The sequence below is a fragment of the Cryptotermes secundus genome, unplaced genomic scaffold, assembly GCF_002891405.2.
Source record: "Cryptotermes secundus unplaced genomic scaffold, Csec_1.0 scaffold1065, whole genome shotgun sequence".
Classification (NCBI taxonomy): domain Eukaryota; kingdom Metazoa; phylum Arthropoda; class Insecta; order Blattodea; family Kalotermitidae; genus Cryptotermes; species Cryptotermes secundus.
Genome location: NW_019737400.1, coordinates 303,727 through 326,352, shown reverse-complemented (window position 1 = coordinate 326,352; position 22,626 = coordinate 303,727). Strand labels below are relative to the sequence as shown.

Here is a 22,626-nt window from a genome sequence, read left to right as displayed (position 1 = left end):
GGAGAATTTGGCGGAATGAGGATTGGCAGGGAAACCGAAGTACTCGGAGAAAACCTGCCCCAGTTCCACTTGTCCGCCACAAATACCATTTGACCAGACCCGGGATCGAACCCGGGTCGCCAAGGTGGGAAGCCAGTGACTAACCGCTTGAGCTTACAGTCACTCTTAATCACGATCAATTACAGTAACTCAGAATAATTGACTGCCTAGGACCCACTTCATTCTGGTTGGAGTACGATTGTTTTCCTTTCCAGTCTGTCTTCGACTTCGACTCACTTGGTTTCCAGTTTGTTTACGTCTGCTTTCTGATTTACGAATCCTTCACTTCTTACCTGAAAGGCCGCTTATATTGCGTGGCGGTATCCTAGGAAAATGTCTGTTGAATTCTCGTATCCATAGACATCCCTGTTAATTCCACAGCAACGCCCTAGTTTCCAAGAATCTACATAAATATTTCACTTTCGTTTCCAAGGAAACGTGTTCAACTCGTTTCCTGTAATGGGTATACGTGTCACAATATTGTCACTTGTCCGGGGATCCGCGACTAATAACGGGGGTTCTGGATTGGATGATTGGATTTATTGGCAGTTTGGTTACAATCTCTCTTTTTTTTAATGCTAGTGGGTGAGACTAAGTCCCTTGTACTGCGGCCACTTCTGGCTTATTTTTCCAAGCCCCAGATGATAGGTGAGGGTGATTGTGGAGCAATTGGTGGAATGAAGATTGGCAAGGGAAAACGAAGTACTCGGAGAAAACCTGCCCCAGCGCCACTTTGTCCACCACAAATCCCACTTGACCAGACCCGGGATCGAACCCGTGCCGCCGCGGTGGGAAGCCAGCGACTAATATCTTGAGCTATGGCGCGGCCTACAGTCTCTCTTAATTACACTCAACACAGCGCTATCGCTGATTTACACACTTTCCAGTTCACCGTTGCACACGCACTAGGATTCTCAAGTTTCCATTAGTCGTTTCCTGGCAACGGATCTCAACACAAAAACTCTTTTCAAATCACTATAAAATATGCGTCGACCCAATTCTCCAATGTTAATTCCCTCTCTCAAATTTACTGTATGACTGGTCTGAATTCTCAGCTCAACTGCCGGTCCAGTTCTCCCGACTGAACTGTAGTATGCCATTGTATTCGCATTCACTTGCCTGCAGTTCCTTCAAGCTGTTTTCCTTATATAGGCACGGCTCAGGCACGCACCACAGGTAACAAATGTCACGTGATCGCTATCCAGCCAATCCATTGGCGTCCTGGCTGGACTATAGAAAGCACAAGCACTGTTGTGGTGTTATGTCATTGCGCATGCGCAAGGAGGACGGACACAAAGGAAACACTGCTGTTGTATTGTTAGTCGAATGTATTTTGTGGGAGTCACAGTCTTATTAGTCGTAAAGTACTGAGTAAAATATAAATGAATAAAATGAAAATAACAAGTATAGGAAGGAATTGAGATCTAGAAACGGGAATTATGTAAAATAACTGTACAAACTACGCCCAAATTTGTCGTTGAACCTGGAGAAAATGAGATACGGTTTCATTTTTATATCAGTTAACCTAGGAACAGGTTCCTGCATACTTTTAGGCAAAGCTTCTCCTTGCATTCTACCGCAACACTCTTCTGGGACTGCCTGTCTGGGATGGAAGTTACGCAATTTCAGCTTTATGGAGATCAACTCTTACACAGGCAACGACTGCGTACATTACTTTGCTTCCCTAAAACTTTTCGCAACAAAGTTTCCTTATATCTCACAAAGAAGAGTAGAGAGAATTATTATTCGCTTCCTTTCTCTGCCTCGAATTTCATCATTTCTTTCCTTTCCCATTCAGTTCTGCCGCATGCATCTTCTTCGGAATGCCTCTCTTTTATTTTTCATTTGCTCAGACTCATACAAATACGCCGTACACAGAGATATATGGACAGACGTATTCAGATTAAGGTAATTCAGACTCCCAACTCAGATGACACTTTGCAGTTCATTTTTAGTTCCTATTCAGCCTGTCCATTCGGTCCTGTTTCCAGATAAACCTTCGGTGTCGGTGTATAGACCTGACTAGTATCTGACCCCACTGGCATGCTACAAACAAAACACTAATTGTTCGTTTCGCAGCGTATAGGCAGCCACTCTGCTGGAATTTCCTGTACCAATCCCGAATTGTTTTGTCCGTAGGTGGTTCTGTGTGGTACTTGTTCAGAAACCTCCGTTACTCCTTCACAATTGACTCAGTTTTGGCAAATTCAGAGAAACAAAATAGAACGCTTTCTTATCCCCTATCCTCGCCATGTTTCGTCACAACTTCCCTCTGGTGGTAAAATCTGCAAGTAACCGAAGTACTTGGAGAGATTCTCTGCCTATCGATATGTTCCTTTCTGTTGTGTCTGTCTTGGTTGTTGCGCTACCGACTTCGGAAATTCCGTAGGGACTTGTAAATTAACCTGTATATCAAATGCTATAAGTTTATCTGTTTCATTAGGTAAATTAATCACTTTTCAAATGATATATTCGACCTACACTTTCTACAGCTTATTGCTAAGTAAGTGTATGTTCTTTACACAACCCCTGAAGTTAGATATATAATATCCGTTCATTCCCATGTTTCATCTCGAAACCGGGCGACGGATTTTGGTGAAATTTTGTACTAAATTTTGTAATATAGTGGTAAATATGTAATTAAATTCATTTTTCTTTTTCATAAAAACTAGATCAGAGATACTTTCGTCAGGGAATATTACAAGAGAATGTAGAGGAAGACACTGCAGACCTCAGGCTTTTCGCATTCTGTGTTACGATTCCATATAGTCTGTAAATGATTACCGGTGTCTCAGGGGAATTTCTATCCTCCTGTTCGTGGTATACGTCACCTCTGCCCTCAAATTTCATACATCATACACTGTTAAAAATATTTTTGTTGATTATTTTACGATATTATCAATAGCCAGACGACTTTTCGGAAAAAAAACTGCTGCCTCCATATTCAGAGGGATTCCTCCGAATTTTTCCTTAACATCGAAGAAACTACATAGCGTCACAACCACACAATAATCCTTATAATTACCACTGTAAAAAAATTACAAATAAATATATCAATTCTGCAAGGAATACCATTTGCAACAAGATTGTCCTCTAGAATGTGACACGGTATAAAGTAGAATATGAGGTTATGGACGTTTCAGAAGAACGTTTTATCTCCATATTCAGGCTCAAAGATTAAACAGAGCGAGACTGTGACCACTGTTAGCTTCTTCCTTGTTCAACCCTGAAGATGTAGGCAGCACGTTCTTAAGACACATCTTTCAACTAGCAAACTGCACAGCGTCACGTCCGATCAGACAACTCTCCACACTCACCGAATAAAGAACATCGAATTCCATTTTATTCGCTACATGTGAGAGAGGGCTTCATTCGAAATGTTATTGCTTTAGATGGTGTGTTTGTCGCCTGTGTTGCAACATGAGGCAGAGGCTGTGAAGATCCGCGCTCACGTACACAGCTCCGCGTCTTCCGTCTCCGTGCCACCACAATTCCTATTGTATTCGTTAGAGCCTTTGATATGCAAAGTAGGTGGTCGTAGACGGAGATGGTGAGGTGGACTTCGACATACCGCCATAACGATAATCGATATGGTCCTAGTAAAGAAGGGTGGTCATACCTACCTTAACGATTTAGGTCATACCAACCTTTGGAGGTTATACAGATGTCCATCAGCAGAAGCTGGACCTGTTACGTAAATCACTGAAATTAGACGATGTACCTCACTGATTAACTTATTATGTATGTAGAAATTAGTAAAGTTTGGGAATGGCTATACCATAGCTCAGGTGGTTAGTCTCTGGTTTCCCACGGCAGCGGCCCGGGTTTCAGCCCTGGTCAGGTCATGTGGGATTTGTGGAGGACAAAGTGGCACTGAGCGTTTCCCCGAGTGTTTCGGTTTCCCTTCCCAATTCGCATTCCACCGACTGCTCCATCATCATCTACCATCCGGGGCTGGTACAATAGGCCAGTTAGTGGGCGACGTACCAAGTGGACTCAGTCTCACCCCACCACAAGAAAAAAAAAGGAGTTTGTAAATGTGGAGAAAAACTATACTATAGGAAGGCAATTGATTTGGAAGTAAGTCCTATAGGACTCCTCAATCGATAATAGAATTGAGGACAAAGTAATAATATAAAATTAATTTACAAAAATCCGTCTGAAATCTGACAAGATGAGATATTGTGACATATGGGCCGTTTCTATAACAATAGAGGCATATCCGTGAACATTCTCACGGCAACGAATATAGCCAACAATAGAAGAACTGCCGTTTCTATGCGACAGCCGGTAAACACCCCCACTTAAGAACGTGACAACAATATAAGGGAATATATTAGCCATGTATTTGCCTGATGATGCCTTTTAAGAGCCGAAACATGTAGAAGGGCAAAACTAGGCACTGACCTAATTATAGTTGTGTTGTGACGGTTTTAATAAAGAAATTGAATATAGGGGAAACTGTATTTTCTATGCGGTCTGCACCAAACAAACTCATGGCACAATAGGACGTCCATTGTTAAGGGACCCATACACGTACGAGTCTGGCTCGCGAGTCCGAATCGGTTCGGGTTCCAGTGAGCCAAACTCGTCCATGTGTGGGTCGCAGAGTTATGAATCAGCTCTTGGATTTGTGGTGAAATTAATTCGAGCCCGGTTCCCGAGTCAAGCTCGCCGAACCGGACTCGCGAGCCAGACTCGTACGTGTATGGGCCCCATTAGAAAACGATGCTGTGAACACTCATCCTTAACAAAAGAAGGCTGAATAGCATAGCATAGCATAGCATAGTGCCTCAACCAACTACATTACGGCTTACAAACGCAAAAAGCTATATCTGTCTTTGTGCTTAATTCATGAAGTACTGAGCTATGGAAACGCTTCGGGAGTGGAGGTATAGCTCCATCTTTTTTGACCTAGGCACTGGATGGACACGATTTGTTACCTTCTCTCCCCGGGCCCCGGCCGTTTACCCCGGGGAAAGAGCCCCTGCTACTCAATGGCTATGAGGCTTGATTGGCCCCAGAGGGTGTCTCGACGCTGCAGAGCAGAGAAAAATTTGTTGCCTCTGCCGGGAACCGAATCCCCGCTGTCCAGCTTGTAGCCCGTCTCTTTACCGACTGAGCTATCCCGGCTCACACATATACTGTACATATTTACATTTAATTTTAAAAGATGTTTAAGTTTATTTAATTAAAATAAGGAATGCCATCTTCAGGGATATGGAGCCGTGTAGATCTTGTGTGAACCCACGTTTCAGAGGAACGTATTGCCTCCATCTTCATGGCAGAAAAGTCCGCGAGCGAGGGATGAGCGTGAGCAGGTGATTGCAGTTCGCTGGTTCCTCGATCGGACATTTTTCTACCATAAAAATTGAGGCGATACTTTCCCCCGAAACGTCGGTTCACACAAGATATACACGGCTCCACATCCCAGAAGACGGCATTCTTCATAGTCACCGCCGTGAAAACTTCAAATATTAATTAGGTTAATTTGACTTTATCAGTCACTCTGCAAGAATATAAAAAATATTGAAGCAACTTTCACATTACGTTCATCTTAATAATATTCCTTTCAAATAACTTTGGAAGTGCAATAACGTTACTTCCACTGCTGCTTTTCAGTAGTTGCACGCTGTACATACCATTTCTTCGCGAGAAGCGATGCGTAATATTGAAGTCCATTCATATGTTATGGTTTCACATTATGCCATGGAGAAGTAATGTGACATTTTGTATTCTACTTACATCCAAACCTTCCATAAATACGTCAAGTTTCTGAAGGTAAATAACAATATTCTGAATAATTCTCAAAGTACATAAAACAATATACCCACCCTCTTCCGTGACAGAATATACGAGCCGCATATTCAGAAATGCTGTTTGTGAAATATACTGCGAAACAATAAAGACGTTGAATGAAAACAAAGAAATATCTCAAATGTTGTCTGTCCCTTCTTAAACATATATTTCTAGTATCCTGAGCTATATTTTCGTGTTTATAATCTTTTATTGACAATATTATCTCTAAAGGAAGAGTTCTATATTCTTGGGATATAACTCCGTATAGACCGTTGAAATTCAACTGATGTTATACAACTTGGAGGTTCGAGCATACGTGGGAGATATTAGCAAGCTGTGACGCCCTTTATTTTCGTAGATGAGTACCAGTGTTTCGGAGGAACCTGCTCTCTCTTTCCTGAGGGTGAAAGAACACTGTACTTCGCTTGAAACTGTTAATGGATAGAGAAATTTGGAGACTGGAATGTGAGCGGGAATTTTCCATTAGCATAATCTAGTTAGAGGTTCCTCTGAAGTGTAAGAAAACTTTCTGATCCCTGGTAGAGCTTGGTCTGAATTTATAGATCCTCAATTTCCCCGATCAAAAGTAACAGTGCTTAATTGTCTTTACACATAAACTCGAAGGAACTGAAGACGATCGGTGCGGCATATCTGCGCGTACAGAACATGAAACTTTGTGGAGTAAGAAAGACAACTATCTAACTAATTCCGAAGAGCTGAACCTTTCTTGAGAAGCCGCCATTTGTGCAGCTACTGAAGAAATTCTTAACATTGTATGGAACCAGAAAGTTCATTACTGTATTCACGAGGATCCTCCACTGGTTCCTATCCTCAGCAAGATCAATCCAATTCATACTAGCCCATCCTATCTCTCTAAGATCCATTCTAATATAATTCACCCACATACGTCTTGGTATTCCTACTGTTTTTTTCCTTCTGAATTTCCCACCAAAATTCTATTCGTGCTACTTGCCCTGCTCACCTCATCCTCATTGATTTGATTATTCTACTTATACTTGAAGAAGAGTAAGATTTGTGAAGCTCCTCATTACGCAGTTTTCTCCAACCTCCTGTCACCTCATCCCTGTGCGACAGATTAATATATTGTCACGTGTTGAGTGTGTGACACGCGACAAATAACTTTACGCCGTCTTGAAGATAGCGAATTTATTGAACACTCGCTCTTACACTCACACAATTCACAATTACAATTACTGTCATCGGCAATATCACAATTACATTCACTGCTCTCCGCGACTGCTAGACTTCTTCTGCACTCGGCGACTTCACGATTCGCACTGTGTCACTCCTGATCACACACTCTCTCACATACTGCTCAGCCGGCTTTTTATACCGATCTCTGTTGCCTGTGTCAACAGCGGTGTCCCGTGCTACGTCACAGTGGGAAGTGCTATTACGTCACCGCGGAGGAGGGGGTCGAGCGTTTACTGGCCTGTTACCGTAGCAGCGGCAGCGCTAAGCTATTATGTCATCGCTGGCGGGGGAGGGGGTGTCCTGCATAGTGCAAATACGTCAAAATATCATTGTACTAGCCTGTAGATGAACAACATTAAAACATTTCTATTGTTATTATCCTACTCTCATGAATTATGCGTCAATGTTTGCTGCAAGCACAGTTTGTCAATTCGTTAGTTTAGAAGGTCGAGTCCTTTACATCTTAGTTACGGTTTTGTTCCTATTCTTTGTACTTCGTGTCTCACTTTATTTCTGTAGCTGTTTATTTTGACGAATTACGACAAAGGTTTTCTTATCATTCTTTGGTATCATGCGAGTATATTCCTCGGGGTTCTAATTATGTATATTCTGTCACTTTTCTTAGGCATAAAACTTCTATCGGCAGAAATTTTACTTTCATATTCATCCTTTACTATCAAATTTCCACTCCTGTGTAGTAAATTTTATACGGGCATGAATTTATAAAATTTTAATAATGCAGCTTTTCTAACTTTCAAGTCAGAAGGTCGCTGGTTCGATTCCCGATGAAGGCATTGGATTTTTCAAATTACCTAATCCTTTCAGCCACACTATGGCCCTGGGATCGACTCAACCGTCGACAGAAATGAGTACCAGGAATCTTCTTTGGGAGTAAAGGGCTGCCGGCGCGTAAGGCTGACAAACTTACCGCCATCCGTGAGCTGACTGTCTAGAAAATTTGGGAACCTCGACTTCTTACAATTCTATGGGCCATCGCGGCCTGTTACACATATAGTTTAGCTTTACCTTTTTTTTTAAGTCTAGCACCCAAAGCTTACTTAAATATCATATCAAATGAATTTAAGTTCTATATTTTCTGTTTCACAATTATTTCTTAATTAAAATGTGTATCCTGTATTTAAATTTGTTGACCTGGTGAACAAAATTTTTCTCTAATAAAATTCTACACTGTTAAAGTGAGAGAAGAGGGACGAGATTGAATCCGTTGGTACCCCCTATCAAAGAAATTTATTGTACCACCCTCTACTGATGGGGTTGAATGATAGACGGGGAGCTTTCCTGGATTGATAATTAGCAGAAGAAATCAAATTACTCAGAGAGACATGCATCTTAATATTATTTTTTCCACAGGAATTCCAACCTGGGCCATGTTGGGATTGAACCCGGGACCTCAGCAATGGAAATCTGATGAATACACTACTAAACTCAGGTAAGGAGCATCTCAAACCATACAGCTACCCTCTATCTAGAGTATATTATTAAAAGTTGAGGATATAGCACGGCCCGCTTTAACGTTAAAGTTTTCTGTATTTTACCCGCAGATTTTATTTATGTGTTTCCTATGTTGCTCTCTATAAACAATGACTATTTACATCATAAAGAGCGCTAATGATGGTCTATGACACGATTAATGTGTTTCTACGTATGCTTCTGTCCTTGATAATTATAGGGTGATTCTACATCTTACTTTACCCCCCCCCCTTCAGGTTTGAATTGTTGTCTTCTGGATTACGTCACATAGTAGCCATATGCATTGTTACCATTGTTGCACAGAAGCTTGGCACATCAGCAGGGTAGAAACAGACGCAGCAGGGTGCATCTCATCTTCTGGGATGTACCGCCATGTGGTCAGGTGGAAGTTTATCGATGTTTAAGAGGAATTTACTACTTCCATTTTTGCAGTAGCACAACTCAGAAGATAGTATTATTTATAATCATCGTTGTGAGAACCTCAGCTCTAACAGAGATCAGCAGGTTTCTTGGATATGTTGGTACCTTTATACACATATGTACTGCGTCACAATCTAGGGGTCACAATCGAAAGTCTCCAGGATATGAAAACCTGATATCTAATCATGTTCATATTTATAAGTTCAGGAGAAAGAATTTTTGTGTTGAATTATAGAATTCACATCTTGAGGTCCACGTGATTTCGCATTCAGTCCAGTTTATTATTATCATTTGTTTTTGTTTGTTCACTTTCTCTCTATTAATGTGTTTTCTCTCTCCAGCGTTTGCTTGTAATTTGTTGTTGTGTTTGCCCATTATGTAATTACCTATATGTGCAGTATGATGAGGCTGTAATTGGTCTTGTGATTGTTTACTCGGCGCCAAAATAACAAAGAATGGCATTATTATTATTGTTATTATTATTAAATGATATTAACATTAGCCTTTGAGCTGGTGACTTGGTAAAATTGAATTATTATTATTATGGGGTACGCGGTAGCGTAGTGGTTAAGGTACTATGCTACAAGCCGGAAGGTCGCGGGTTCAAGTTCCGATGAGGTCATTGGATAGGCCCTGGGGTTTACTCAGCCTCTATCAGAAATGAGTACCAGGAATTAATTAAAAAATGATTTTCCTGGGGAGTAAAGCGCGGCCGGCGCGTAATGCTGACAACCTTGCCGCCATCTTTGAGCCGATTGTCTAGAAAATGTGGGAGCCTCAACGTCTCACAACCCTATGGGCCTTCATGGCCTGGTACAGGGATAGCTTTACTTTTTACTTTTTTACTTTTATTATTATTATGTTGAGTCTGTAATTGGCCTTGTGGCTGTTGGTTCAGCACATAAATAATAAAGAATTGAATTATTATTATTTTCGATATTTAATTGAATTATTATTGTTGTTTTACTACTAATATAAATATATAAACTAAGTTGTTTTGTGTTTGGTTTGTAAGTGTTTAGTTGCTACTTCATTCTTCTTACTCGTGCTCCTTGTAATAGGCTTCTGGGCTCTTAAGTTTGCACTTAAATAAACATAAATTGAATTATTATTATTATTATTATTATTATTATTATTATTGTCAGCCTCTGTGTTCTAGTGGTCATAGTTCCTGCCTACAGATCCAGAAGTCCGGGTTCGATTCCCGGCTCTACCAGATTTTCTGAGAAGTAGTGGGTCTGGAACGGGGGCCACTCAGTCTCGTAAGGATAATTCAGGAGCTGCTTGAATGGAAAAGTATCGGTTCCGGTCTGGAAAACCGAAATTAACGGCCTTGGGGATTCGTTGCGCTGACCACGCCACACTCTCTGCCCGCTAAAGTTGGTACTAACTTCGCCGACAAGCGGCGGTCGCTCGGTCGGTATACGTGAATTGAATTTAATTAAATTTCCAAAATGTCAGCTCAGCCCTGCACTACACTCAAATGTGATTTTCCTCATATCGGACCGAATTGAAGGGCACTCCATGTGAATAAGAGATTTGCGGGTAGTTCGTTTACTAAGGTCTGTTTTTTTTATTCATTTATGCACGTACTTACGCAGTTTATTTATATTTTAATTGCAGGAATTGAGGTTCTCACAGCGGTGGTTACGAACAGTTCTGTCTTCTCGGACATACGCCATGTAGTCCGTTGACAGTCAACAGGCCTTTCCGATAAAAATATCTCTTCCATTTTCAGGGTTGAAGAGAAAAGCAAGCAAGAAAGGAGCAAGAAGTAGGCAGCAAAGTTCGTTCCATGCTGGTTTCTTGCTTGCCTTATTCGTCGATCCTGATATTGGAGAAATATTCCTCCGAAACGTCGGTTGTCTTTCAGCATACTACACGATCTTATAACCCATAAGATAGGCCTCTCCTACATTTTAATCGCTAGATTTTCTGGTGGATTTCGAGAAGTTACCGTAGTTATATCTGAACCCAAAGCAGGACCTGAAACGGCTAAACCTTATGGTATTTATTTGTTGAATTTTATATTGTGATTTTCTACGTTGTTGTACCCCGTAGCCCGGTAGGTGGGTACCAAATTTTGAGATGATTGGCAGCGTATTCAGTATATAGGTAGCAATGTCCCCCCCACCCCGAAACAGTTGTACCAACCTACCATACTGCCTACGCAGTGTAATATAGTCCTGCTTAACAAGCTACTAGTTTATCTTACAGTCAAGAATTTTCAGACATTTTATCAAACACGAATGTTCATAACCATGTCCGCAAGAGCCCGCCACTGGCTCCTTAATAGATAAATCCAGTCCACACCCTATTCTCCTCCTTCTTTAAAATATTTCAATTTTATCCCATCTACTTCTGGGTTTCTACTAAAATTCTTTATATATATATGTTTTTATTTTGAGATTTCATAACCAAGGAGACCACAATATGAATCTTTGCTACACGAAATATCATATTGTTACGTGTATGAGTGAGTGTGGACGGGTTTGAATTGGTAACTGGATTTATTGACCACTTATGGATCGTAACTACATAAAACTATAGCGCTTTCGCTAACACAAACACTCTAGAATTCACTACAGCAAACACTAAGTCTTCTCAGTCTCTTGTGTCTTCAACAGTCGTTGCCCGGTAGCGGCTTTACATTGGACGTTTCCCTTAGTCTGGGTTCCCGAACTATCCCTGTGCCTCAGCTACTAGCTTCTAACAGCAATAGTTCAAAAGGACTGACCTGCAGCGTCCTCTAACTCACTAAATCACTCAGCAACTTACTTCATTCCACTGTAATCAACTGCACTGCACTAAGTTTCCTCCTTATAACATCTAGGCACGTACCGCACAGAAAATACCGTACCTCTACTGCTGTATTCGTTGTTGCGTGAGCAGCCATCGGCGTGGACGGCTCAGGAAACACCGCTTTAGAACCAGTCCATTGGCGAGTTAGGAATCTGTTGCCTAGCAACGAGCGTTGTTTACAGAGTCATTACTTAGCAACGGGTATACATGTTACAATATTTTGTGACTTAATCGTAAATTGTGATGACATTCAATCCGCAAAATTTCACCCTCTGTGTTATCAGGTCCGCGGTTGCTGTCGTCTTCAGTTAACTTCAGTGTTTCACCAGTAGATGTCAGTGTTTGTGATCGATCCACTCTCCCTTGAACCGGCTCTTCCTGTCTCTCTCTCTCCCTGTGAAGCTGATATGCGCGGCAGCTAGCAAATTTTGGAATTACTGAGTGAGGGGAAAGTAGAGGGGAGGACTGAAACAGCCAGGAGCCTGGTAGGGGAGGGGATCCAGAGGAAAATCTGACGGGAGAGAACTCTAGGATTCCTGGCGGGACGTTTCGCTCCGGTTCGCGTCTCGTTCGTGTCATATTACCCCGCCACCGCTGACCGGTAAACATTTTTACACCATCAAGATAAGTTGTTAATCTTTTTCTGTTTTTCCTCTCGTTCGTGTAGTGGTAATTTGATAACAGTTGTCGATATGTAACTTTGTATCTATGACTGGAACAGTGTAGAAACATTTCTAGGTTAGTAATGTGTAAAATAGATTTGTTGTATAATTCGTAGCAGTTGGTCTACGACAGTGATTAAACCAACTAATTTCTCTTATATATTCTTCAAGGCACGAACTGAAAATTCTTCGTCATCAGAATTAACATATCTTCAAGTTAATTTGTAATTTATTGTGTAATGTGTTTAACAATTTTGAAAGGACTTACATAAGAAATTCAAGGCTTGTTCCAATTCGATACTAAAAGATTTTATCGATCAATTTCGTATCGATGGAATTCCTTCTCGAAGAACTTAAACAAAATGAAGCTATTACATCATTCAACCTGTCTGTCTCGTCTTTATAAAATAATACCCAACTTGTTTTAGTAAAACCTTCTCTCAACGTAGCATCAGACAAAGGGCTTCTATTAAATTTAGTCCCATTCGTCATAGTCTGGATCAATTCTTAAACGGAGACTCGACAAAGTGACTGAATTGTGACAACCTCACTCCATCCTTTCAGCCTAATCCTTCCAGCATCTTCAAAGAAGAAACATGTTTCCTTATAAAGGAATTAAGCCGCTTTATGTACAAAGGCAAAATTGCATCTAAGCATAAATACATATGATTAATGTGCAGAAACTAATCAGTTATTCAACAGTTGATTAATCTCTTTGAAGTTTAGTGTGATAGGCACAGAAAGGAAAAATAACGTTCATGTTCTCTTTATCAGCTACTGCCTGGTTTCCTTTTCAACTTTTTTACAAACAGAACGTTGTGATGTGATATGTTTCCATCATCAAGTTGTGAATAATCAACAAAGTGACTATAGTTTGAAGTATGTAAGGGAAAAATAGAAGACTTGCACGAAATATTAGTGCAGACGACAAAAGCGTAAAGCGAATGAAAGCCTATTGCAGAAACGTCATACGATTTTTGGACTGTACGATAACAGTAACAAATACCAGAAGCTTCTCACGTACCACATATCTGTCCTTCTCCCATGGTAAGTTCAGAATACGTTATTTGTTGTAAGAGATATAATAGGTACCTCGCAGTGGTTGTACATATTCACATCCGGTTGGGTATTATATGTTCCCTGCTATTGTTTTCATTACAAAAGCGTTACGTGAATTTAACAGCTCTTAAATTTATTGTTGTTTTATTAATATAAAGCTATGATCATAGAATAGACTCTGTTCTCGTCCATTTGTAGTTTTATGTGTGTATTTCTCGTATGTGGGATATAAACACCGGAGTACAGGAAAAACAATTACAATAAAAAGTGATACATTGGCTCATGTTCCCATTCTGAAATTAAAAATGTAAGTGAAAGTGAATGTAAACAAGCTAGGAATTGTACTCGTGTCGTAACAGTTGTGGAGTGATTGCTCTCCTTTGTTCAAATAGCCTGTTTCGAAAAGCATGAGCTTTACAAAGAATTGTATTCAACTAAAATATATGATTTACTTTTTTCTATAAAACATTTGTTTGAAAACATTTTTCGTTTTCATAAAAATTGTTTGAAATTCGTTAAATCTTTAAAATTGCATGTAGGTTTTCATACAGGGTGTCCGTTATTGTTATCGGATTGTAAATAAAATTTAATTTTATATACAAATTTTGGTAGAATTCCTATTAACGAACATAATGGAAACACATTCAGCCGTTCTGGAAGTATTAGGCAGACGGATTTGCCGAGACAAATAGAACATTTCTGTAACTATACGTTCCGAACGAGCCATGATGATAAGAGGAATCTAAATTACAATTAACTTAATTATAAAATAGTGAAGCATATGACATATTGTTTCATAGAAATGGAAACAAAAGAGATTTTAAAAAAATAATAATAGTTATTCTTGTGCTACCTGATGAAGGCCCATGGGTAGGGTGTTAGTAAAGCTTACACATCCTTAAGTTTGACATGAAATGTGTTGAAAACTTTTCTTCATGCTCTGGCCGTTTTACCTCTGAGGTAAAATCCCAATATGCATCAGATATGAAGCTAGAAGAGCCACAGTCGTGTGAGGACGTGGTAGCAGGTGCAGATGCCGGGATGGAATCATGGTTTTCCAGCTCGTATCCAGTACTTCATTGACTATCCGCAAAAGTTGGTACTAACTTCTCCGAGAAGCGGCGGTCCCTCGTTCGGTATACTTCGCTTTCGGACTAAGACCACGGAGTTTCGTTTTTAGTATTGTATTCAAAGAGAACTGTCTGAACTCAAATGATGACCCGGCTTTGTGATTATATTTTAATGCGAGCGCAGACTTGGGTTAGAGGACTTAGATTCTATTACAGTCAAATTGAACCGATCTAGGACAACTCAGAAGTTCGCTTCGTGCATACGCTGCCTCTAAAAATCATTGTACAATAGTCTCAACATGAGATATTCATGAATTGTGAAAAAGAATACTGTTACATTTCTTAAGAATGCCGTCTTCTGGGGTGTGGCACCGTGTAGACCTTCCGTGAACAGACATTTCGGAGGGAAGTATATCCTCCATCTTCAGGGTAAAAATCCGTAGCAAGGAATCAGCTTGAGCAGGTGGCTGCAGACATGTTTGCTTGATTTGAAGCTGAAGGTTCATTTCGAAAGAATAGTATCTTATGAGATGTGAAGCCGTGTATTGGGTTGGAAGTGAGCACATGTTTCGGAGAAACATATCACCTCCATGTTCGGGGTCGAAGCATGTCGCAAATTTCTTGCTTGGTATCTTGTTCTCTTAAACTCGACAATATGTAGAGGCGAACGGAAAATGTTACGGTCCGACTTTAACCCACGGACGGAAACGTCAGTATACATTGCCCCCCTAATCGGTTCCCACATGCTCACAGAGAGATGAACATGAATTCTGCGGTCATTCAGCCTGCATCTTAGTGATTATACTACCTGGGGTACATGTATTACATTTAAATATGATAAACGTTTGAAGATAATCTGTCTTTGATGTTCTCCCGGCAGTGGTTTTGAAGAGTTATATCTTCTGGGACTTGAAAGCTGTGTAGTCCGTTGAAAGTCAACTGAGGGTTCGGAAGAAAATGTGTCCCTTCGATTATTTTTCAACCCTGAAAATTGAGACAAAATATTTTTCCGAAACGTCGGTTGACTTTCGACGGACTACATAGCGTTACATCTCAGAATATAGGTCTCTTCATAGCCACATCTGTAGGAACCTCAAATTCGGCTTGTTTTAAGTTTGTATGATTAACGTTTAATCTGAATAGCATTTAACAGTGAAATAAATCAGGAAATATATCTTTATCCTGAATTTGTAAGAGATCCAGTAGAACAAGTTGGTGATTTATATAGACGATCTAATATTATTGGCGAAATTAAATCTATGGTGGAAAAATTTGGAGCTCGGTGTACAGAGACAAAATAAAAATGTAAAGCTCTCCTGTAACAGGCCATGGAGGCGCATTTGGTTATGAGACGTCGAGGTTCCCAAATTTTCTCTAGACAATCGGTTCACAGATGGCGGTGAGGTTGTCAGCCTTACGCGCTGGCCGCCTTTTACCCCCAGGAAGATTTCTGGTACTCATTTCTGTTAGAAGCTGAGTCGACGCCAAGGCCATAATTGGACTGGACGGATTAGGTCAATTGAAAAATGCAATGACCTCATCGGGAATCAAACCCGCAACCTTCCGGTTTGTAGTATAGTGCCTCAACCAACTACGCTACAATGTGCCTCAACAGAGACAAGATATGTGTACAATGATACAAAATTGTGGACGCCCAAACGTGCTGTGAAGCGGTCACGCGGAAGGCTGAGGAGGTGTAATAGTAATCAAGTAAATAGACTGTGTGAACGGGAGGGAAGAAGTGGTGTGAAATGGCGGATTTTGCTGCTAATGATGCTGAACGTTCAGGTTTTGTTCCCGGAGAGCCAGTTAATCATTGCGTCAACAAGCATGGTAAAAGTAATTGCTACTACACCTACAGAGTCTACACTTCTAGTCTCACTTCATAACTTTCTGTAACTCAAGTGCTTAGGGCATAAATAGAAGCAAGAAATTTGGCCTTCAAAAATTTTCCCTTCGTGAAGCAGAAAATGTTTTGTTGAAGGTTTTCACGGCGGTAAAATTGAGGAATTCTGGAAATACTTCTCTTGGCTTATTTTGGACTTCACCCATCGTCTGGTATGTAAAAGACAAAAGATCACGACGTTTCGGAGACAGATCCAGTCTCCGAAACGTCGTGGTCTTTTGTCTTTTACATACCAGACGATGGATGAAGTCCAAAATAAGCCAAGAGAAGTACAGTATACACCATCGTTAGAATCCTTTCAAGTCAATTCCGGAAATGTTTCAGTCTCCTTGTTGTGACTGATGGCTTATACTGACTCCAGTGGATAAACATATGTGACATTCTTCCAAATTTAGAATATTATTTCGATTCAAAATTATTATGTATCTGAACACTGAGTTTTATCTCAGCTCACGGATGCCGAAATATATTGAGTGTAATATCATTGATTTTACAGATATAACAAAGGGGCTTGATGACACAGCAGATAAAGCGACCAGTCAACGGCACGGACGACAGGCGAATAGGGGCTGAATTCCTGCAGAACCGTGGGTCACTCTATTCTCTATAGCATCCTGACTGAGTCCAGGACCCCATACAACTTCCTGTCCCGTATTTATTTGGGGATTTTTCAGTGGATATAAAACGACAGGGGCATTAATCACACCATTCACTGTCATTTAATGCCGAGGTTAAGAAATGGCGGAGCTACAACTCCGATCTCCCATGCACCTTTGTGGAGTAATGTTTTATTAATTAAGGTTTTTACTTTTTTGCATTTGTTAGGAATTGACTGTTTACGGTTCTTTCTCCCTCCTCTTACTCCCACTTTACAGAACGGGGCTGATTTCTCAGTTTCATTTATAATTTTTACGGACGGTAGGACTCCTTGGAAGGGTAATCAGCTCGTCGCAAGGCCTCCACCAAAACACAGGACAACACAAACACAGAATAAGCACATACACACACCAAACTTCCATGCCTTCTGTGGGATTCAAACCCACGACCCCGGCTTCCGAGAGAGCGAAGACAGTGCATGACAGACCGCTCGGCTACCGTGACCGGCAGTGTATAAGAATAATATATAAGAATTCAGTTCGTACCTGACAGGAAACAGATCCGAACCCACGATCCCGGCTTCTGAGCGAGCGAAGACAGTACATGCCTTAGACCGCTCGGCTACCGTGACCGGCAGTGTATAAGAATAATATATAAGAATTCAGTCCGTACCTCACAGGAAACAGATCCGAACCCACGATCCCCGCTTCCGAGCGAGCGAAGACAGTATATCTCTTAGACCGCTCGGCTACCGTGACCGGAACTCTTTACGGTATTTATAATTAATTATTTATTCTTAATTATGAAATAATTACATATTTGTAGGATTTGAGGTTCTCACAGCGGTGGTAAGAAGAGGTAAAATTTCACAGATGTTTTAACGGAATACAGGACGTTATATCCCAGGAGATAGAATTATTTAATTACACATTCTTTAACTCCGGGAACACTTATCCACTATCCTCTTTGTGTTTCGTATTTAGAATTAATAAGGAGCCTTCAGAAAGATGCTAATTACTTGAAGATATAAAGTATTAGTGGTTCCCTTTAACGGGGTTTTGTTACGAAATTCAAGTAGTTTTTTGTATTCTGTATGAATATTAAGATGTATAAATGGGGAAAATTAAAATTGCAAATGAGTTATAAATTAGTACAATGCTTTCTTTCTTTTCGTAAGATAATAATTAATTTAGAGAAATTGTAGCCTCATACTGGAAGCGGGGATTTGATCCTTGCTTGGAGCCTCTTTTAAGCTCTTGAAGACGCCCCCCCCCCCAGTTTCAAATGAGAATCGATGTGCTCTCTTGGTGATAAAGTCGGACGGGGAGTGAAACATATTTCTATTGTTGAAACGTGCACATCAGCGTAAGAGTCACAAAGCAGATTTCTCTTACTGGGATAGCAGTTATGCATTTGAACAGAATTCAGTCGGCGGTGTTGGCTGGTTGATCACAGTGGCCGCTCTATCTAAGGCATAAACTGTTTTCGCCTTAAGGCATGGATGTCTGTCTGTGTTTATTCTGTCTTTGTGTTAGACGGGCTGATCCCTCGCCCAATGAGTCCTACCGACTGACTTAGAATAAGAAACGGAAGTGAAACGAAGCTTTTCACGGATGTCCTATGCGCCAAGTGGGAGCAATAGGACTAGAAGAAGTGTTGGCTTGGTTATGCCGTTTTTTTCAATGGAATATAAGCCTATCTATTAAGTTTCTTCACACATTTATTCTGCAGAATTTGAAATATATATGTTCAATAAGTACTGGCTCGTGAAAGAGTTATACCCAGTGACGTAACTCATATACCCGTTTTCTTTTGTTCACTTAGGTATCATTTTAATTCTTGTATTGGGGTTTTACTGAGGTCTGTATTGTAGAGTTAGGACGGTGTATCTTTTCAGTCTGTGTGTAGTTTTGCTGTTGTCTAGTAGGTTCACGGCTGTGTTCATTTGCAGATCTTCATGGATCCTGTGGTTGTTTATGCACCAAGGTGCGTTCAGGATGGTTCGGTGATACTTGGGTTGAAATATGTAACAAGTTGACCAGAATAAATGCTCTAGACTTTGAGGGGGGTGCTCGATTCGAATCCGGCCGCGCTACCTTTTATACCTTAAGAGATTTTTGGTGGTTTTTCTAAGTCCCTACCTCCAGACAAATTCTGGCAAAATACTTCGAGTATGCTACTGCAGGCTGCTTCCGATCTCCATCACGAGACAGACATGGTATGGATTGGATTGATCTGGCTCAGGATAGGGACTAGTAGAGGGCTCTTGTGAGCGCGGTAATAAACCCTCGGATTCCATTAAGAGCTTGGAAGCGCTGCACAACTGGTAGGTTCTCAGCTCCGTGTGTGAGATGATGTGAATGAACTTCTATGCCACTATAATCCGTTAGAATGATACTTTTCTGGTATTTATTCTCCGAAACAATATTTATTTTCAAGACCCCGAACATGTCTACTGTTTTTACAGAATCTAGAACAGTGATCAATTTAAATTAAACATATTCTCATAGGACACCATATTTGATACAGAACGTCCATGTTTCTCCATATGTGTCTAGATACAGAAGCTTTCATTCAGCCATCGATTTGAAATATCCTTAAGCCAGCTGTTAGTATGTTAATGTTGGCTAGGTTTGTAGCATGAATATATACCTCATTTTCTATCCTAGTTCCACTCACGTGCGTGCTCTATGACAATTTTTATTGCATATTTTCTTGTTATCTCCCGACGAATTGGCCTGGTCTCAAGTGATTAAGTAGCTGTGTAAATCTAACAAGGGTTCAGTGATTGAGTTTAGCTCTTTCTACGTGATTCAACTGAGGACGGAAACTTCTTCAGTTTCCGAAAATTTATATTTTCTAGTTTCTGTAACACCGGACGATGGACAAAGTCCAAAAACCCAGTGATTCTGATTGGAAAGTATGTTAACAGAAATAGTTATCAAGGAAGCAGTGTAAAGATACGTTCCGACAATTAATGATATGCGTAAGAGTGAGGCGATGTCCCTTTACTCGGATATTGCATGATCTTGTAAGATTTGAGGCTTTCACGGCGGTGACTATGAAGAAAGCAGTCTTCTGGGATCTGGCAGACAAGCAGACTCTGCTTTTACCGGTTCTCACGGTCTCTTCGCCTGCGGATTTATTATAGTTTTCTTCTACCCTGAAAATGGAGACGATACGTTCATCCGAAACGTCGGTTAACACCACATATACACGGTGCCAAATCCCAGAAGACTGCTTTCTTCATTACATGATCTTGCTTCGCTTATTGGTGTCTTGTAAAGCACTTAAAGTAGGTGTTTTAATAATTTACGTGCCACTAAAACCTAATGCAGTTATACCATGTAAGACTTCAGAAGCCTTCACTGCTGCGGTAACCTATAATCATCGGATTACCTTAATTCAGTTGCAGGAGAATATATTGGTATTGCAGGTGTATGTTGCTGGAAAAGGTGAAACTGCCTTCCGTGTCTACACTGGCTTCTGAGCCGAGATAAGGCACAAAATGAATAACGTCATAATGATAAGACCATTAGGCGCACGCAACTCAAGATCTGAGATATTAATTTCTTTGGGGTTCACATATTTTGACACAAGGCACGTTGCAAGAAGTGACCGTGCAGACATTTATTCAGGAGGTGATTACTTCAAATCTCGGCACATACATTAGTTATCCCGGGATTTACGTGATTTCCTTCAGTTCCTTCAAGAAAGTGTTGGACTAGTACTTAAAATTAGGACAATATTGCTTAATTCTACATGATTTCCGATTCACTATTCATGATCATCCAAACATTCGATTTTATATAGCCTGTCACAGTGAGAGAATCATTAAATAAGCTACACGTAACTGAACAGACATATTAAATAAGAACTAAAAGTCTGTGACAATTGTACATTAATACAAATATTATGTTTTTGGATATTATCCATCGTCGTATTTATATTGTAACGGATTTGGTCAATGCGTTGGCAGCCAACAGCTCTGTAAACGCGGTCCAATACGTAACAGTAGAGGAAGCTGTGTTTTCTGAGTACGCCATGACGTCACACAACAGTAAGCAGTGATCACGTGACATGTGTTTTCAGTGATGCATGTCCGTTCTGCGGCTATAAAAGTAAGAGCACAGGAGGTTTCAGAGCAGTTGCGAGTGAGTAGATGCGGAAGAAGGACGCAAACAAGAGGATAGCAGTAAGCTGAAGGATTACAGCAATAAACAATAAGCTAGAGGAGTACAGAAGAGTACAAGAATAAGATTTTACATGTGATTTGATGACTTTATATATGCAGTAGTACAGTGATTTTGGGAGTGTATGATTGAGGCTTTCATAGGCCCCGTGTCATAAATCCGTGAAGACTAGTGAAGGTAGACTGAAAATATTAGCGTGGAGTACTCTGTAATGTGAAATCATGAACAATTTTAAAATTAATTGTAATTATGAACTCTAAGTGGTCAGTAAATCCAATTACCAATCCGAACCCTCACCTTAGTCACTGGTACACGTCAAGAAAATTTAAAAACAATGTTTCGCAGACTGGATTCTGTCTCCGTCTTCAGGTAAAATTTACCCAGTTGGCCCAAATCGATAGAGCTAGTCTCTATCTCCTGTCACATATTTTTTTCCCTTTTGGCACTCAGTGGGCCTAGGCCTACCTCCATGAACTTCTCCGTTCACTTCGGTTTTTCTCGATCTTACACATTCGGTAGGACTCCTTGGGCGGGTGATCAGCTCGTCGCAAGGCCTCTACCTGTACACAAACACAGAAAAACGCACACAAACATCCATGCCCTGAGTGGGATTCGAACCCGCGATCCCGGTTTCCATGCGAGCGAAGACAGTACATGCCTTAGACCGCTCGGCTACCGTGACCTGCCCGGTCACATATACCAACACAAGATCTGTTGTAAAGCCTTATATGTGTGGAGATTTTTAATATGTTAATGTTTTGTCTTAACTACAGCAGATGATTTGTGCTGTGCGTGGGTTGTATACCTTATCTTGTGTTGGTGCTGGTGTCCGGAGATAGGGACTAGCTCTATCTATTGGGCCCAAATGAATAGGTTCCACCTGAAGATGGAGACAGAATCCAGTCTCCCAAATGTTATATTTTTGAAATATATACCAGTCGGTTTTAGATAAAAACAGGACGATGGGTGATGTTCAGAAACATAATAATTGTAAGAGACATTGTGCCTCGTAAGATGATAACTACATGAATTCCCAGCCAACTGCGTATTTGAAACTTTGGAGGTTTTCTCTGTGCATCCACTACGTTTCGATGTATTCTCGGATTTTAATTTGTGTTCAAACCAGGGAAATATGAGCATCCTTCGCAATAAGATCTCATCATTTTATTTGAGGCGCGGTTATAATGCGTCCGTAAGAAGCCTCTCAAATTCCTCATTACGCTAACACCGCTTCATTTTTAGAAGTTGTACATTTCATATTCAATTTTCTTCTAAATGTGTTATTGCGAGCGCTGGAACTGAAATCCTCAAGCTGGTTGCTATGAAGGGTAGGATCTTCTGCGTCGTACCGCCGTGTAGTTTAGAGAGACTTG

The 22,626-nt window shown here is 40.6% G+C and overlaps 1 long non-coding RNA gene across 2 annotated transcripts in view; it reads left to right on the top strand.

Moving 5' to 3' along the window:
- LOC111870396 overlaps positions 1–22,626 on the top strand; it is a 400,443-nt gene that overhangs the window by 150,755 nt on the left and 227,062 nt on the right. Inside the window, exon 3 of one of the 2 annotated variants that reach the window (XR_002843844.2) lies at positions 8,425–8,503. This is a non-coding gene — a long non-coding RNA (uncharacterized LOC111870396). Of the gene's footprint in view, positions 1–8,424; positions 8,504–12,308; positions 13,476–22,626 lie in introns of those variants that run through there. The other variant, XR_004513657.1, reaches the window with a different exon arrangement.